The 13,762-nt window shown below is 45.8% G+C and overlaps 1 protein-coding gene across 4 annotated transcripts in view; it reads left to right on the top strand.

Annotated features, from left to right (window-relative positions):
• Positions 1-13,762, top strand: part of VCAN (versican) — a 230,002-nt gene that overhangs the window by 97,540 nt on the left and 118,700 nt on the right. The window lies entirely within an intron of this gene.

Here is a 13,762-nt window from a genome sequence, read left to right as displayed (position 1 = left end):
ATGCAGCCAGGCTGCGGTATCTGTATCTCTCCAGATGTTTCGGGACTCCAGCTCCCACCAGCATGACCAATGGGCAGGAATGATGACGGGCCACCCACTGGTATAGAGCATCGTCAGGGTACAAGACCCCGAGTTGCTTAGTCTTATGTCCGCGAGGAGCATACCATTAGAAAAAGGAACCCCAGCTGCCCCCCAACCTTTTCGTTCATATTGCCTCTGACCACCTTTCCTATTCCACGCGGCAGCGGACTCCCTTGATTCGAATCGTTGCTTCCTTCCCACTTAATGGCCCGACTCTTTAAACTCCCTCCGATCTTTCTTTCTTTCAAAAATGGAAAGGAAACCAACACGTGATAATAAGCCCCTGTTGGGATCTTCTGGCTCGGAGACTTTTAGCTGCCTCGGAGTGATGGATAATAAGATGCGCTCCAAGACAGGCAGCGAAACCCACGTTTCCTTGGCGAGAGAAAGAAAAGTCTTGTTCCGTTTTTCTTTTGGAGCGGGCGGGCGCGAAAGGGCGAAGAGATCCCCACAGACTCTCTGCACAAATGAAATTTCCAACGAAGATGGGTCCCGCCTCTGAGAATGGGGGCAGAAGGGACCGTGTCACATTTCGGATTTGATTCCCAATGGAGATGGAGCCTCTTCTCAGGGATCTGGCAAAAGGCTGCGCACTCCCCGCCAGCTGCTGTTAAAAATAAAATAAAATAAATCCCAGCTCCTAGGGGCTTCGGGACCCATAATGCGCCCCTTCCCCACTCCCCATAGTAGAGCAGGACTGGGAAGGGGGGCGCGTCCTGGGCGTCGCCTCCTGCCTCCTCCCGCCTTGCCTGGGAGCGGGAGCCTGGGAGGTCTTGTTCTCCCGGAGCCACGTGGACCGAGGAGGTTCAGCTGGGAGGCAGCCTTGCTCCTCCTTTGTCCTTGCCTGTGTCGTGTGAAGTTAGGAGCTGCTGCGGAGCAGTTTGCCCGGCGCCTTTTGTCTAACGAGGACAAGAGCCAGGAGAGAGAGAGAGGGAGAGAAAGAAAGAGGGAGGGAGGGAGAGAAGGGCTGAAAGTCAGAGAGGGTGATCCGGGAGTTAGCTCTCACGGAATATTAAGGTCGTCTGCAACAGCGGCTGCGGGAGGCGGGGTGCATCCCGCGGGTTGCTTTATTAGCGACATGGCCAGGCTGAATGGGGGTGGCAGGGGAGACACGGGCAATCGCAAGGGGAAAGAGGCCACCGTGGGGCGAGGTGCCATTGCGAGCAATTGCCAGGATTAGCTGGTTTGTTCCCCCACCTCCAACCCAAGAGTGCTGTGGGAGACTTTCGTGGTTCGCTATGACATCAGCTTCAGAAGACAGCCAATGAAACGGCTTGCTTCACTTGCATTAAGCAGACAAAGAATGTCTTCGGTGGGAGCCAGGAGGAGAGAGGCCCACTGAATCAGACCAAGCAAAGGGTCTGTCTCGTTCAGCATCCTGTTTCCCACAGGGGCGGCCCAAATGCTTTGGGGAAGCAGGCCATAAAAGCAACAGCCCTCTTTCGTTGTTTTAATCCCCCACCATCTGAAACTCAGAGGTATAGTGCCCCTGAACCTGGAGGCTCCATTTAGTCACCCTGACTTACAGTCAGAGACGGGCATTTCTGTCGTTGATTTGTCTTAGTCCAGTTTTAAAACTTGATTGTAGTGGGGATTGGGAATGAAGTAGGTTGTTGCCTTCAGAATAGCAAGGCCATGGGAAAAGTGTTTAAATATATCACAGCACAATTTCAAGTAACATCACAGCACAGTTAATGCTTTCTTTCTCTTCTCTCTCTCTCTCTCTCTCTCTCTCTCTCTGGTGTTGAAAGCCAACATAGCTAGTCTTTTGAGCCTGTTCTACAACAAGTGGTTAGGACCAATGTATTGCACAGCACAGGGATATGGTAACACCCCACCCCAGTAATTCACTTGTTATTGCTTTGTTCATTGAGCTGCCTGGGGCACATGAGAAATGAGGATACTATAGAAAATATCAGGGCAGCACAACCAATATATTTTGTGTCATCTTCCTTAAGAGGCCAGCTTGCCTTTAAAAACAATCACCGTTAGGTCATCTAATAGTTATGTATGGGGGAGATTTGAATCATAAATTGTCTTTTATGTACAACTGCCCTGACCCCGACCAATAATACCTTTACATCTTACCCACATACTGCCAGCTCAAAGGCATGTTATCATCCTACGAAAACCACATCCTCTCAGCTGACATTCCCCAGTTGTCCACATGTAGACACTCAGGCCCTGCAAGCAGTCGCACAGAGACCCATTGCAACACTCCCAACAACTCATCCTTGCTACTGGTATCCCTGGAGTTGCTCTCCACAGCTGATGTTGCTTCCATTCCCCCTGCACCAAACTCTGGAGCCTAATTTGTCTTGTGACTCTGTCTGGAGCCTTCAGGATTCCTTAATACACACTTTCTCCCCCTCCCCTCTGTCAATGGGTTTCATGCCTCCCCCTTGGAATTTCAAGGCTACCCAAAGTATGTTGTGATGGCCTAGGACACACAACACCTGGATGATGTCAAAATTGATGAAACTCATTACCTGTTTGGAAGGGAAGGGGCACAAGACCTCCTGTTTCCAAAGTGGGTGGGTGGGGGGTTGAAAGGGAGCCATATTCAGCCACACCACAATGTTCCAAAGCAATGCATCAGTTCTATCAAACCTGACAGCATGTTCCCCACAGAGCACAAAGGACATGTCCATGTGTGACCCTGTCCTACTGGAATTTGGATGGGAAATTATGGGCTCAGAATGACCCTCCACTGCTATGGCAGGGGGTTTCTAAATGCACGGAGATTCTCTTTCTACTTTGCTCCCCCTCCCACTTCTCCATGCAGACCCCGACTTTATACATAAATATGATTTAGTCATTAGTACTTATTTATCATCATGTGTTAAGTCCTAGTCTGCAAACATCACAGGAGGCCAATAAACACCTTGAAATAGGCAAGAGTGCAAAGCCAAATAGGACCCAGGGGTTAAGATGGATGCACTGACCCAGGTAATCTTCTCAGTAATCCTTGCCGAGAGAGATGCCAGGCTGGGAACTCAAGGGGGACCTGCCATTTGTCTGGGTGGACTGAGCCTCGGTGATGGATAGGCAGCAATGATGTAACCACTTGGGCAGATATGCAAATGAGGAGTCCTGCAGTGATGGAATGATCAGACAGTGCCTTTGTGTGGAGATGGGAGCAGTCCTCTTTCGTAGACTCCCTCCAGTTCCGATGTTGTCGCATCCCATGGCAGCCTATCAATGGCCATGTTCCCACTGATGACCAGAATGAAAGAGCTCTCTATATGGAGGGACATTCCAGGTGCAGGATTAGCAGGAAAGGAGACGGATGTCTGCTGCTGCTGCTGCAACGACATGAATGTTATGATGACTGCCTCAGTGTATGGCTATTTCTAGATGGGGACAGACTGTGATATGAATCAGAGAAGTTTGGCATAACGTAGAGTTCAGCATAGGACCCCGTAAGCAAGCCAGTATTCATCATCATTTGGTCCTCCCTGTACTGAAACAGGATGAACTTGTGGGATTGCTTTCACACACCTATTTATCCTCGGACCTTTTGAGATATCTCACCATTCAGGGATATCCCACACAATGTGGAAAAGAGATGTTTGCATCATGTGTTGCAGCAGAGAACACAATGCCATTTGAAGGGGACCTGAGTGCTTGCAAACAAACCTTGTGCAGCAAGGTGCCTAGGAGCTGGGCATTTGCTGTCTCTGTAAATCATAGAATCATGGAATTGTAGAGATTGAAGGGACCACGAGGGTCATCTAGTCCAACCCCCTGCAATGCTGGAATATTTCAAATAGGTTTCTCTTTTCAGAACTGATTATGTGCACTGAACAGAACATACAGTAGACATCTCTTTTCTGTATCATCTGAAACATCCTTCCTATTTCCTTTTCCCCCTAATCCAATTTTTGGGGGTGGGTGGGTGAGAAGAGAATCTCATCATTTTCAACTTTAGTATTTAAATCTGATCCTGCCTCCAGCACATTCATGTTTTTGCATGCCAGCCTTATTGCAGAAGGATTCTTACTTAACATGGTGGCGGCTAACAGGTGTCCCTGCTAATGCATTCGAAAGATCCATATTTCAGCACTTATGTAGAGCCATGCCTTTATGTGTGAGTTTGTGATGCAGAAAACAATTTATATCTTTGCACATTTTAGGAATATTTAGCAACTCAGCGATAGATGGGGGTGAATCCGAATAGTTTTATTATGTAGATTTTAAGATTCTTTTTAAAAACAGCTTTTTAAAAAGACTTGACCCACTTGAAGAATGGAGCGCAGATATTCTAGGACAGACTTTGTCAGCCCGGGGCCCTCCAAATGTTCCCAGCATTCTGGCCTTTGACTGTGTTGGTGAAGCTGATGGGAGCTGAAGTCCAAAACATCTGGAGAGGTTGAAGAAGGCTGCTCCAGGCACTTTAGAGGCTACATCTGCACCATACATTTAAAGCAGGATCGTAGCACTTTAAACAGGCATGGCTGTCCCCAAAGAATTCTGGGAACTGTCATTTGATAAGGGTGATGGGAGAGCTGAAATTCCCCCTAGCGAGCTAAATTCTCTGTGAGGAGATTAGGGTTCTCCTAACTCTCTGCACCTTTAACAAATGACAGTTCCCAGAATTCTTTGGTGGAAGCCACAACTGTTAAAATAGTATAATAGTGTTTTAAATGTCAGGTGTGGAGCTGGACAGATTCATTAAAATACCAATCCCAGGAGCAGTGCAAATTTTCTAGGAAAAAAGGTGTCTGAACTCACCACGAACACCATCCTTGTTCTCTTAGAATGGCAATGGTGCCCACCTGAGAGGTGCTAGAACCAGGGCTTTTTTCCAGCTGAAAATTGCTGGAACTGTACTGGCCTATAAGTAAAAGAAATCCAAACTCCATTGTAGAGCAATATTTTTATTAGGCCAACCAACATGCCATAAAATTGTGTGCAAACATCTGAGTTCTTCAGAACTCTTCATCAGACCAGATGCTGCCAGATGTTTCACCACCAGCCAACTCTCTCTCCCTCACACTTCCTTTGTTTACCATAGTATGATGAGTTATGGAGAACTCAAAAGCTTCCACACTCTTTTTGTGACATTCTAGTTGGCCTAAGGAAGGCATTGCCTTAATATGAATTTGGGGCGCTTTTTTTTACACGTTAGCTAAAAGGAGTGAGAGATTTCACCAAATGACTGTCCTTGGGCAAGGCATTCTACTCTTAAGAATATACCCCCCAACATTTCTCCAGTGAAAAAAGGGACTTCCTAAGGGAAAGCGGGACATTCCAGGATCAAATCAGAAACCAGCACGGCTTCTGTAAATCTGGGACTGTCTCTAGAATATAGGGACACTTGGAGGGTCTGAGTAAGGAACCCCTTTCCACCCACCCACCTATCCAAAGCAGGCCAAAAGTCTGCTAGGCTGGCTTGCCTCACAGCAAAATAATAATAATGCTGTAGAATTATTAATTATTATAATTATTATTAATATACCACACTATACCCAGAGGTCTCACAGAAAAAAAATCAAAACATAGAACCACAAAGTATATAATCAAAATATAAACAACAAGCCAACCCCTCCCCCCCAAGGTACTTCACCACATGGAGCCTCTTCTCTGCCTTGCTTACTTCCAAGATCCCAAGGGTCACAGCTTAGAGAGGCTCCGGCTCGTTCTGGTCCTCCAAATCCATGCTTCCAACTCTCACACCTGAACTAGGGTGAGCTGAGCCCAGCAGGAGAAGCATCAGCAGTGGTGGTGGCTGCTAAGAGAGGCCCAGTGAGCCCAGTGCAGAGATGGTGAGCCAGCCCCACCTGCCTGCCTGCCTGGCATTGGTCAGGCGCTGTGGGGGTGGCCTGCCCAGGCTGTGCTGCCCACCCTTCCCCTGAAGCACATGGGCTGGTGATGGGGACTCTGCCCCGGAAAGGCTAGAGCCGCACACAATCCGGTGGAGTTGAGTACTGCTGCCGCTGCAGGCAGTCACCACCTTGGCACATCCGGTGCTCTGTCGTGCCCCGTGCTCTCCCTGTGCCCACCAAAATCAGCCTCGCAGGCAATGTGTGGCCCATGGGCTGTGTGTTGGACCACTTCTGGTTTAGTTGGAGTCTCCTTTATTGTAATCCATTTGTTTGGGTCCTACCCTTTAGAGCAGGAACAAACTAGCTACAGTAGCTCCATCTGTGACTGAATGTTTCCTTGCTTTAGTTGTGGAGGGTCTCTGGCTGCATTCAGATGACACTTTATTCTGTGTTCTCAATTTCCTTATCGGATGATTTCTGTGTTTTATGTGCTCTTTCACATGTTGCAAAAGCAACTTCTGAAAATCTAGCGGGATTCAATGGAAGTTAAGCACTCATTTCTGTTTTAATTGCTTCCAGAAAAAAATCCATCCGCAACCTCGTTAACCTAGAAAATCGTGGGAGCTTTGTGCTGTAATTTTCCTATGGTTTTCCATGGATCGTGCCATGTGATGAAATCTGGGGCGATATTCTTGAATACAGTCCTTTCCTGACATTTTCATGGGGAAACAGAAGCCCACATGTGTGTAATGGTGGCAACATGTCCAGTGATGTTAACTGTTGTGTCACACCACACCTACTGAAATTCAGCATGACATAGCAGGACAGTATGTTGATGAAAAAGCCACAGTTCCATAACACATTGGGTAATGCAGTGTAAAAGGAACATTAGAAACTGCTATAGAAGCACTAGCATTGTAACCAGGAAAACTAATGCAATAATGCCAATGTCTGAATGCACTCTCTGTCTAATTAAGAACCCTGGAATATCAGTGTTTTGTGTGTTTTTGTGAGTGTGTGCAGGTGACAGGGACCTGCAAGAGGAGACAACTTTGAATTGTAGAGTTGGAAGGACCTTGAGGATCATCTAGTCCAACCCCCTGCACTGCAGGAATATGCAGCTGTCCCATATGGGGATCGAACTTGCAACCTTGGCATTATCAGAACTACGTTCTAACCAACTGAGCTATCCAGGGTCCATCCACACTTCCCCCTCCCTCACATGACTGTAAATATATGCGGTGGGGAGAATGGATATCTAGGGCTTGACTTCCCGACATCTTCTACACATCAAATCTGCACAAGATGTAACCCAATAATTTGAGCACAGCCTACCAGGCCTGCCAATAACTCATTTCTGCAGCTCCTGTCAAACAGCAAAAACAGAAGGTTGACAGTGGTTGGCTCCACACATGGCTGCTGGGCTTTTTTTTTTTTTGCTTGGTGAGATAGAAATTAGTCAGGCTTCTGCTCTGTATGTAGATCTGTGTGACACTCCTTGGCTTCTTCCGTGTGACACAAACCTTCCAGAGGTTTTCAGAATATGGGAACGCTTTTAGTATGGTGTGAAGAGACAGAAGCAAGGACCAAAGCGTGCCTTGGGGGGAGTCAGTCGTTTTGAGGATCTGGCAGCCAGTCCATAGCAAGCGATAATGAGCTCATCAAGAGACTGTGATTAATTGAATATGGCCGAAATTAACCAACTGTGAGCAACAGAGCAATTAATCAACTGGCAGTAATGTGGTGAAACTGGCAAAGTTAATTAAACCGAGAGGAGAATATTTAAGCAGCGGCATTTATGGTGAAACTAATCAGTGTTCAGCAATTAACGGTCCAGCAGAGAGTTTCAAAAGATGGGAGATGAGTTGATAGTGAACAATACAAAGTGCAAGTATATGTTAGGGTTGCTGCAATAATTTCAATCGTAGCTTGTTAGCTGGGCATAGGAAGGAAATGCCCATCGATAGGCCGTGTCGAGACTTGGGCTTTTCAACTTCACTAAAAACAAGTACTGTAACATGCCAGAGTGCCGTGGCTTCTCAAAGACTAAGACTACAATCCCATGCACAGTCACTAGTGAGCAAGTCTAGCTGCCAGTGTGGTGTAGCAGTTAGGTTATCGGACTAGGGCCTGGGAGACCACGGTTCAAATCCCCATTCTGCCATGAAGCTCACTGGTCAGTCAGTCTCACCCTTGCCTAACTCACAGGTTTGTTGTGAGGATAACCTGGCGAGGAGGAGAATTATGTATGCTACTTTGAACTCCTTGGAGGAAAGATGGGATGTAAATTAAACAAACGGAATGAATAAAATGACACTAACCTTTGTAAGCAGGAAATGGGAAGGCAAAACTACCCTGATATACCGGTAAGCATCAAAGTAAACAGTGCTATAGCCTTCTGCTTGAATTAATGTAGTTATTTGAAGTAGATTAAGCAAATCTAGCAGTAGAGGTTGTTTCCTGTTATACTTTTTCTACAATCTTGTTGCGGTACTTCAGTTCACATAAAATGCTTGGGGTAGGATTTAGCCATTAATTAAACCAGAAGGAACAACATCTGCATGTCTATTTTGGGGAGGATTAGATTAGAATCTCTGCAAATTTTGTATCTGAAAAAAGGAATAAGGCTCTTCTAAGTGAATAGAGATCCCCAGGGCTCTTTCACAGTAGCAAAAGCAGATGAACAGGAAGAGACAAGCCTCTGATAGACTATGTGGCCCAAGAAGCAAGGGTTTATTACATCTTTGATCACAACAAGAAGACTTTGAAAAATGGAGGATGGCGCAGGGGACATTGTTTCCTTCCATCAAGGAACAAACAGTTCTGACAAGCAACGTAAGGATGGGAAAAGTCACAGCTCTTAACCGACTCTATTCCTGTTCATTTTTCATTGCAAGTGCTCCAAGCTCAGACATGTTTCCGTCCAAGAAGCATCTCCTTGAATCTCTTTTGCTCAGATTTTTTTGTGCACACACTGGCTTGATAAGAGATTGAAATTGCAGCATGCTCTCTCAGGGCTATGCAGATGGTGGCTCATCTACTCATTGGTGGCTAGCTCATACATTACTTTTTCCAACTTGTAGCCCCCCCCCAAAAGTGTGCATTCATAATGAGCCGTAGCCACATGACATGAAAAGCCGTAGTTTATGGCTTATCATGATTGAGCAACTTGGTAGCACATGCTGCTCAGCCACTCCTGCTTTAAGCTTTGTTCTTGGCTTACTGCTTTCATTTTGTGAGAAACCATGAGCACCATTTCACATGTAATACTAAGGCAAACCTTATGGCTTGTTTCTTGCAGCTGTAGACAGGGCAGAGTGAAAGGAAGGTGATTGAAGAATGTGCATTAGCATGCTGCTCATTCATTGTTTGTTGCTTGCCATGGCTTACTGTGACATGCAAACCATGGCTTACAGTGACATTCGGCGTGTGAATGTCAGCACGAGTGATCAGCACGAGAGCCAAGAGAATCAAATGGATCATACCTATCATTTCCTCTTGTTCATTGAAAGACATAAGCAACTAAGGCAGCCTCAGTCCTGACTCCTGACTGGAAGGTGGCTTGAAATGGGTCTAAATCAGGTCTCTGGGCCAAACACAGCTCTGTCTGGTCCTAAGGACTCTCCACAAACTTCTCCACTCACTGGCCATGCTTGAATGTTTCTGCCTTGCTGAAATGCACCTTTGAGCTCAAAAATTGCCTCTTGCTTACCTGGATGAAGGTGTGTGTGTGTGTGTGTGTGTGTGTGTGTGTGTGTGTGTGGTGTGTGTGTAGAAACCTCTGACTTTGGAGTGGCTAAATGGTTGGACAGGCCCTGCATCTATGTATCAAAATTAAAGGTAAAGGTACCCCTGACTGTTAGGTCCAGTCACAGATGACTCTGGGGTTGCGACGCTCACTTTGCTCTATAGGCCAAAGGAGCCAGCGTTTGTCCGCTGACAGCTTCCAGGTCATGTGGCCAGCATGACTAAGCCGCTTCTGGCGAACCAGAGCAGTGCATGGAAATGTCGATACCTTCCCACCAGAGCGGTACCTATTTATCTACTGTACTTGCACTTGACGTGCTTTCAAACTGCTAGGTGGGCAGGAGCTGGGACTAAACAACAGGAGTTCACCCTGTTGCGGGGATTCGAACCGCCGACCTTCTGATTGGCAAGCCCTAGGCTCTGTGGTTTAGACCACAGTGCCACCCACGTAATTAGGTCACTTTAAAAAGCTTTCACATTCATTCTGTGTGTTCAGGATCCATCCAACTCCACTGGCAGGGCTTTGGCTTTCTTCAAGCTGGAACACGCAATAAATGTGTCTGTTAAAGGTGAGAGCAACCGTGTGAAAACAGGAAATTGTATCCTTTAAAAGCAAGATGAGAGAAAGACTCCTGAGTGAAAACTGGGGTGAAATGCAGACTGCCATTTAGGCATCTTCTCTTCCAGCTCCAACAAGAGTCTGCCATTTTGTCCAAAGGGCTTATGGGCACTGGTTAAAATGTAGACTCAAATATGGTGCATTTGTTCTCCCAGTATATGGCTAGGAATACAATTGAAAAACCAGTTACTCTGGGTGCTACTGCAATGAACGGCAATGTGTTACATCCAATTAGAAAACTACGGTAACTGAGGATAGAGGTTGGTCAACTGATATAGAGATGCAACGCAATCTTTAAGCTTTGGGGGGTCATGCTCCCCTCGTCATTTGGGCGTTACTCCTGCATCTCATATACCAACCTATTTAGCTTCTCTCCCTATTGCCAGCCATCGTTTTGCTTTTATTAAAGCACGTTTTAATGTTTTTCCTTCCAATGTTCTTTTGCATAGATTTTCCAAGGGTCAAGCCTTGGTTTTGTGTTTGTGCGATAATCGTGCGATTGAATCTCTTCACCACATAGTGTTTTCTTGCCCTCTATATAGTGCTGCTCGGAGAAATCTCTTGAGTCCATTAGCCGAAAAATTGGTCGGGTATCCGACAGAGGCACATCTTGCCTTCTTACTGCAAGACACAGACCTGTTTGTAACCTTGCAAGTGGCAAATTTTTTAACTTCTGTCCTGTCTTATAAGAGACTTAATGGTCTCCTATACGGAAACGGAAACTCTTTTATTATATCCTATCCCTGATTTTGTATATTTCTTAAATATTTTATTTTTTTCTATATTTTATTTTATTAATTGTAACCCAATTAGCAGTGCCTTGGTTGTTTCTGTATTTTTATGAGCTTAAAGCTGAAATAAACTGATTTGAGGTTGGTCAACTGGAACCATAGTTTTTGCACAGATCGTGCTCCAGGCTTTTCACCCTGGTTTCCATACGGAAAAGATCATTTCTGCCAGCTGCTATAGAGGGGTGTTTCACAGTTCCACAATTTCAACATTAACCCCATGTACTGCATACTCTCCAAGTGTTCTGATTTCCAAGGGATTTTTCCTGGAATTGCAAAAGACATCCTGGCTTCTGATTTGATCCCAGAATGTCCCTATTTTCCCTGCTGGTGCTGCTGCCACTGAGCTCAGGGAGGAGGAGGAGCTGGAACTTGTCCAAGCAGTGCTTGCAGTGGCTACGAAGGAGCATCCATGGCTGCCACTGCTGGCCTCCTCCCTTGGGCAGTTCGTAGCAGCCGCTGGAGAGTGGGCAAAGAGGAGGAGAGGCTGCCACCATCAAGACCCAGCTTTGTGTGACGTGCCGGCTCCGAGGGGCAGGCAGAAGGCAAGGCTGCCCTGGGTGGGAAGAAAGGGGGAGCAGAGGAGAGCAGAAGGAGTTTTGATGCTTTTTTAAAAAATGCTTTGTTCATCTGTGCCCAGTCTTGCCCCTTTCTAAAATTTATTTATTGGTGTGTGTTTTTCTTTTTTGTAAATCTATCAAATAATGGAGGTGGTGGGTCTGCATGCTGTGTCCCATTGATGTAGTGGTGCTAGCACTCACCCTTCTTCTGATAGGAAATGTTCTGCAGGGCGCAGGGACAAAAAATTGGGGCTGGGGAGTGAGAAATGTCCCTATTTTCATCTGAGCAATGTAGGAGGGTATGGTACCGGTACTGATCCACCAGAGGGAGGATTTGTTGTTAGACACCCCTGTTTGGGGGAATGCCTGTGCATGGGTCAAGGATCAAAATGGGGCTGGTGTTGATGTAAATAACTCTGGCAGGCAACACGGAAGCAATATGCCATGCTGTGTCTTGCAGTCAATTTTATTTGTTGTCTTGGTGTTAGTTCTGGTGGCAAGGAATTCTTACAGCATTACAACAAAAAAAGGTCTTTGTCCTTTTCATCCCTGCCAGAGACAACCAATGGTGTGAGGCGGGGATAGAGAAGAGGTAAAGGAAATTTGGAAAGTAACATGAACTTGGTGCACTTTCAGCAGCAACCTAGTATTCTTAGTTATATGCATTTTTGTTTCGATATTAGCAATTGGGCTTCATTTACTATGGACCAGAGATTTATGCCTCCCAAGTCCTAACTCCTGGTTTTCCAGTCTCTTGTCCATACCTATTAAAAACTGCAGTATACATAGCTGCTTCTCTCCAACACAAAACTTGCCCTTGTGGATTACCGTAGCAAAAGACCAAAAAAAGGGAATAGCCCATTCCCCTGAATAATAATAATAATAATAATAATAATAATAATAATAATATATTTATACCCTGCCCACCTGGCTGGGTTTTCCCAGCCACTCTGGGCGGCTTCCAACAGAATATTAAAATGCAATAATGCAATAGTCTATTAAACATTAAAAGCTTCCCTAAACAGGGCTGCCGTATAGCATCCCAGAACTTAAAAGACTGATCAAAGTGTCATGTTTTGGCAAAGCCATACAGAATTTAGGGAGAGACACGTCAAGACTTGTTCCAGCAGGGAGGAATTGCATTTGGATTGACTCGCGGGAGAGTGAAGATAGCGGGAAGGGCAGCTAATTGGTTCAACTCTTGAAATTCCGGTGTCAGAAAAATTATTAATTAGGAGAAATTTAGTTGTGTACCACCAGGTCCTTTGTTTAAGGAATCCCTTGGTTTTGCAGGCCTCCCTTAACTCAAACTAACTACCACTGCATTACTAATACTACATGACAGTGATGAATGTGGGCGATTTGTTTCCTGCAGTTCTGACCATGTTATACTGGAAATCTAAGCTCAGCAGTGAATGTGAAGGAAATGTTTTCTGGAAACACCATCATGCTCTTCCTCTGCTTCATTGTTGTTGCTAAACTCCAAGAGAAAGAGAGAGGAAGAAACTGATTGTCTTAACTAATTCCTTTCTCATTATATTCCTCATCATGTTTTCCCTGTCCTTTTCTCTGCCTCTCCTGTTCTGTCCATCTAGATGGGGCTGAAGGGGAGGAACCTGTACACCTCCAGATTTGGTTGGACTTACAAAGTCTTGTCAGCCCCAGGCAGCATGACAAGTGGTCCAGGGTGATGGGAGTTAGCAGCATCTCCAGGTTCTCCATCCCTGATGTACATAAACCAACAAAGCTGGTTTCAGAATGTGACTATGGTGTGATTGTTGTTGTTGTTGTTGTTGGGTTTTAGGTTTCAGGCTCCTCTCATTTTCCCTGTAGTATAAAAATTTCAAAATAAAATATGCTCTTTTTGTGGAGTAAGTAAACAAGGAAGTGGTGAGATGGGAAAAAGGGAAAGTTTAGGCAAAGTCCAGAACAGGGGTAGGCAACCTAAGGCCCGGGGGCTGGATGCGGCCCAATTGCTTTCTCAATCCAGCCTGTGGATGGTCTGGGAATCAACGTGTTTTTTACATGAGAAGAATGTGTCCTTTTATTTAAAATGCATCTCTGGGTTATTTGTGGGGATAGGAATTCGTTCATCCCTCCCCCCAAAAATAGTCCGGCCCACCACATGGTCTAAGGGACGGTGGACCGGCCCATGGCTGGAGGCAAGTGGCAGGGAATCCTAAGTAGTGGACCCAGCAC

This window comes from Zootoca vivipara, chromosome 11 (assembly GCF_963506605.1).
Source record: "Zootoca vivipara chromosome 11, rZooViv1.1, whole genome shotgun sequence".
NCBI lineage: Eukaryota > Metazoa > Chordata > Lepidosauria > Squamata > Lacertidae > Zootoca > Zootoca vivipara.
This window is presented reverse-complemented; position numbering and strand designations above follow the sequence as displayed.